Raw genomic sequence first — 6,283 nt, forward strand, 5'->3', positions numbered from 1 at the left:
AAGGGCTGCACTTCAGCCCCTAGTCGGCTTGCCCGGATCCGGCGCGCATAGCTACTTGATGCAGCTCTTACCTATGTCGACGGAGACCACGACGGAGGCAGGTATACCTACTGATTTGGCTGCTCTAGGGGTTCGCAGATTTATTTGAGGAGCCTTATGGTCTTCCACCCGAGAGGGAGCACAATCATCACATAGAGATTGTACCGGGAGCAGAACCGGCGAATGTGAGGCCTTACCGCTACCCGCATGTTCAGAAGGAGGAGATCTCAAAGATGGTACGAGAGATGTTGGAGAGCGGCATCATTCAGCCCAGTAGAAGCTCATATTCGTCGCCGGTGCTGCTGGTACATAAGAAGGATGGGACGTGGCGATTCTGCGTCGACTACCGGGCACTTAACGCGATCACCGTTAAGGATCGGTATCCGATTCCAGTCATAGAGGAGCTGTTGGATGAGCTTGCTGGTGCGGACTACTTCAGCAAACTTGATCTCCGTGCCGGATACCACCAGATCCGTGTCAGGCCCGAAGATGTGCACAAGATGGCGTTTCGGACACACGATGGCCATTATGAGTTCTGGGTGATGCCGTTCGGCCTCACCAATGCACCAGCGACGTTTCAGGGGCTCATGAATGACATATTCAGACCATTACTACGACGGTATGTCCTTATATTCTTCGATACATACTGGTTTACAGTCGTTCATGGCAGGAGCACCTAGAGCACTTGGAGGAAGTGCTGAAAATTCTGCGCAGAAATCAATTGAAGGTAAAGCGATCCAAGTGCCTATGGGCCGAGCCGAAGGTCGAGTACCTAGGCCATGTCATCTCTGCTGCAGGTGTGGAGCCGGACCAAGCAAAGATACATTGCATGACCGAGTGGCCGCTATCATCAGTGATGGGGGGAAACATTTTTGCAATAGAATTTTTAAAGCCCTTGCTAGGAAGTACAACATCACCCACAAGGACGGTACACCATATCATCCACAAACGAGTGGACAAGTTGAGATTTCCAATAGAGAAATCAAGACCATCCTTGAAAAAACTGTCAACCCATCTCGAAAGGACTGGTCCCTTAGGTTAACAGATGCACTGTGGGCATATCGGACGGCTTACAAAATACCAATTGGAATGTCTCCATATAGAACTGTCTATGGCAAGGCCTGCCATTTACCTGTCGAGTTAGAGCACAAGGCCTATTGGGCGATTAAAAATTTAAATTTCGATCTTGACAAGGCGGGAGAACATAGGAAGCTTCAACTCAATGAGCTTGAAGAAATTAGAAACGATGCTTATGAGTGTGCCAAGAAGTACAAAGATCGCATGAAGATCATGCATGATAAAATGATCATTCGTAAAGAGTTTTACCAAGAACAAAAAGTTCTCTTATATAATTCTCGATTACATCTATTCCCTGAGAAACTTAAATCTCGCTGGACTGGGCCCATACACAGTAGAGAAAGTGCACCCGCATGGTGCAGTAGTAATATGCAATACCAAGGATGGTAGGTCCTTTCAAGTCAATGGACATCGTTTAAAACCATACCTTGAGTATCTGAGTCCAGAAGTCGAGGAGACACTTCTGACCGACCCTGTCTATTATGAGTAAATCAGAATTGTCTGGCTGAAGATAAAACTTAGCGCTCTTGGGAGGCAACCCAACATGTAAATATCTTCTATAAAAAAAATTTTCAATAAATTACTAACATGCAGATTTGGGGGATTTTGCCCTAACTTTCAATTTACCCACCCATATCAGGTACTTCTCCTCTGTCCTCTTACTGCTTTAAATTTTCTTTAACATTGAGGACAATGTTAGATTTAGGTTTGGGGGTATTTTTACGCATTTGAAATTTTATTTAAAAAAAAATTAGTTAAAATTTTTGAAAAAAAATAAATATACAACACACAAGGTATATAAAATCTAAGAGCCCAATGACTAGTTGGAAGTAGTTCAAAGTGAGTTCTTATTATTAAGTTCCTTTTAGTGAGTTGTATGCTAATTAGTGCTTTGAATTTCACAACACATCTGGCCTCCATTTTCTAAGGTATAGGTTCGACATTGTGTTGAGAATATGGTAGCAACCTCGAATCCTGATGAACCATCTTTTTCTGATCCAAAAAAAAAAAAAAACTATTTGGTGGATTTAGTCAGGTACATCGAAAAGGGCTACCTATTGTCAAAAGGTCAGCGGGTTTGTGATGAGGAACCCGAGCATAGGTCCGTAGGGGAGTCTTAATGCCCGACACCTCATGCCAACTGGTGTGAGAATTGTCAACTAATTGCTCGCTACATGGAGGAATCATCACAGGAGTAAAAGTGCACAATATATACATTATCATTTCTCTTTCATGCAAAAAAAAAACAAAAAAAACAAAAATTGAATAAAAAAATATGTATATTGACCTTAAGAAAGACAATAGTGTGAAAGCCGTCGTTGTAAAAATTCGAGTAAACTAGAATATTACAGATAAAGCCCATGAGGTATTAAAGTAAACATCCACAGCTCTCGAAATCCTGCAGATAAGATGATTTTGAATCAGCAAATAGGTCTTGTCCGACCAATTCTTGGAAACTACTAATATTAGCGATATTTTGGAGATCTGAAACCTTAACTGGTGCATAGTCTAGACTTCACTAAGCACTCAAGTATAAATAAGTATTACAACTCCCTAACGGAAAACTTAATGACTTCAACTTAAATTGCATACTAACCTAGAAATTGGGCTACTTAGTAATTAAAACCTTGTGTGCTTTTGAAATTCTTATCAGTTATTTACTTGAAATTAGACTTTCATTTCATAAATCAAATTTTATTTTGGGATTGAAGTTTGTGGGTAACTTCACTGCAAACCTTCACGAGACAACACTCGTCCACTTGGGTAACCTAGGGGTTTAACGGCTTGTTGCACGTGCTAAGTGCAATCGTAATGCTCTACGAAAGTGAGTATTTATCTTAGTTCATGTATATTTATATATATAATAAATAAAACTTTTGTACTCTCATTTTATCATTGTCGCACTAAATTGCTAGAATAGCAATAAGCTGGTTAGGGGGTGTGATGAGAGCACAAAAGTGCAATTGTCAGACCATTTTAATTAGCATTATAATTAATCATTAATAATAAAATTAACTAATTAATGTTGTATTTGTGTTTGAGTACAAGTAATCCAAGAGACCCAATAACATTGGGTTTGAGCCCAATGCCCGGCAGCCCGAGCTCAACAAATTCTCCAGCTGCCATGCAAGCATAAAATCCCGCGCCGTCCATCAGATCACCTTCCAAAACAGTCCCGCATAAAGGCCCCGCGATCGTTCCCATCACAGCCGTCCATCTTTTCAGCTCCAAGTCGTGATCGGATCAACCTCCCACTCCCGTGAAAGATCCCATTCTTCACGCGGCGGCTTCCCCGCGATCCCGTCTTTCGAATGCCAGCACCTCAGCCCGCGTATCACCCTTCCAGATTCGGCCATTCAAGACGTGACCCCGTGATCCACGACTCCTCCCAGCAAAGATCTCGGATGACTCCCCTCTTCCGTGATGCCATCAACGCCACAGCATCCCCATTACCTCCTCTTCCAGCCACAGCAACGGATTCCCAGCATCCACGCGCGCCTCCTTCCTTCTGCGACAGCATCCCGCGTCCGTCCTCCCCCTTGATCCCGCTTCCGTGATCCAAGCATCGCGTCCGGCACATCCAAAGAAGGAATCCTGAGCCGGAATCCCAGCATCCCTCCTCTTCCGCGATCGATCCCGCACCGCGTCTCCCTCTGCATTGCGATTCCAGCATCCCGGATGACACGCAGCCCGTCCAATTCAGCAGCCACGCGTCCGTGATCAACATCCCGGCCTCTTCCATTTTTAGCCATCAAGGAGCCCGTGAAGCCAGCCTTGATCTTCTTCAACCTTCCGCGCATCCCTCACGCGATCAGCGGTCGTCCTCTTCTTTCCCCATTTCAAAAATCCTCCCGAGATCTCGCACCCGTTCCATGCTCGGGTGATCTATAAAAAGGGGGAGGAAACAGAGTAGGGGGGAGGTGTGCTCGGTTGGGGTCGGTTCCAAAGAACAGAGGAGGGAGGAGAAGACGAGCGAGAGGGGAAAAGACTGTCGGTTTGGGAGAGAAGAGGGGTGCTCGGTGGAGTCCAAGAAACAGAGGAGGGAGGAGAGGTTCCCGGTTTGGTTTGGGAGAGAGGGCTCGGTTCGGTGGGGAGAGAAGAAGAAACAGAGCATTGCTCTGTTCTTGGGAAGAAGAAAGAAATAAAAAAATATATTTTATGTTGAAAGTCCACCGTGGGAGGGAAAGGGAGAGGAAATAAAGTTTCTTATTTTTATTTTTTTTACTTGTAGAAGAAAGAAGCATTAGGCTTCATCTTCAATCTTTTTACTTTTTGTAATTATTTCTTTTTATGAAATCAATTAATTTTCTTTCATGCAATCCATGTTCTAGGTTCAAGTTAATTTCTGTTTTTTTTTAATGCAATCTTTTAATTCTTCTTTGATGCAATACATTAAATTTTCTTTGATGCAATTTATGTTCTAGGCTTTTGATCTTCTTAGCACTTGTCTTCATCCATTTTAATTTATGAAACAATTTCCTTTGAATAGTTAAACATTTCATGAATTCATAAATACTCTTTGATTTCTAAGTACTTGTCTTTTTATTATTTTTAAATAAAAAAATATTCTCCGGTAAACTAGAGAATCCATCAACATCCTCAAAATAATATTTTTCTTTTATCATTCAAAAATCGATTTCAAATCCGAGTGAACGTTCTAATTTTTATGCAACTCCAATCGCCTCCCTGTGGATCGATCTCTTACAACCACTATTCTCCAAGTAGAAAGGGTAAGAGCAGAATTAAATTAAACTTTGTTTGTCGGCTCTAACAACGATCTGTTTAGCGTATTTTTAAGTAAACAGGAATTGGAAGAACAGAATTTTGGCGCCGTTGCCGGGGAGGCAAATCGAGAAGCAAGAACGATCACGAAGATCAAATCGAATTTTGGATGGCCGGAGTGAACGCACTCTGGTAGTAAGTTTTTATTAATTTTTCTTATTTTGATTATTTTTAGTTAGTAATTTCGTAGTTATTAAATTCTGAAATTTGAAATTCGAAATTAAAGTTTTCTAAAAAAAGTAAAAAAAAAATTTGAAAAAAATTTCAAAAAAAAAATTCAAGAATTCAAAATTTTAAATTCAAAATTTGAATTCTGTGATTCAAAATTTGAAATTTAAATTCTAAAAAAAAAGTAAAAAAGAAATAATTAAATTAAAAAAAATTCAAAAAATATTAATTTTGCTAGTAATTGATAGGGTGCAATCTCCCGAGGTGATCATACCTCTATTGGGGCTCCTCACGGAGTAGTCTCCAGAGCTTATTCAACGGGCATTCGGAGATTGACTGACGCATAAGGAGTAGTTATTAAATTCTGAAATTTGAAATTCGAAATTAAAGTTTTCTAAAAAAAGTAAAAAAAAAATTTTGAAAAAAATTTCAAAAAAAAATTCAAGAATTCAAAAATTTAAATTCAAAATTTGAATTCTGTGATTCGAAATTTGAAATTTAAATTCTAAAAAAAAAAGTAAAAAAGAAATAATTAAATTAAAAAAAATTCAAAAAAATATTATTTTTGCTAGTAATTGATAGGGTGCAATTTTCCGAGGTGATCATACCTCTATTGGGGCTCCTCACGGAGTAATCTCCAGAGCTTATTCAACGGGCATTCGGAGATTGACTGACGCATAAGGATTAGTTTTAGTTTACATTCAAGTTATTCCTATATAAAAATTAAAAAAAAACAACATAAAATTTAAAAAAAATAAGAAAAATAAAAAAATTTGCTTGCTCATTTAATCAGTACAACCTAATGACATTGTATAAACTTTAAAAAATCATTGATTATTTGCTGCATTTAGTATTAAGCATTTGAATAAAAGAATTTAAGGGCAAAACCCATTAAAAAGATAAGGTCGGAAAGTCATTACCTGTCCTTAGCCCAAAAATCACCATCTTGCATACTTATCCTAAGCCAAATTAAATTAGGGTTTTCAAGCTCAATTAGGCTCTTGGAAAGAAGCGGCTGAAAGCCACTCCAGTGAGAATTTAGTAATTGGTGATGTCTAGGAAAGTTTTACAATAGTGAGAACTGTTACGAGTATTGTCGTATCGGTGTATCCCTTCTGGCACTACCACACACCCCGGGACTTTCCTGGTCACTCGTTACTGGATTGCTTAACTGGTAAGCTCAAGCTTAATCTGAAAGGGAGATTAGGAGCTATCT

Source organism: Phoenix dactylifera, chromosome 4, assembly GCF_051530095.1.
Source record: "Phoenix dactylifera cultivar Ajwa chromosome 4, Ajwa_hap1_PhDact_Kaust_v1.1, whole genome shotgun sequence".
Lineage (NCBI taxonomy): Eukaryota > Viridiplantae > Streptophyta > Magnoliopsida > Arecales > Arecaceae > Phoenix > Phoenix dactylifera.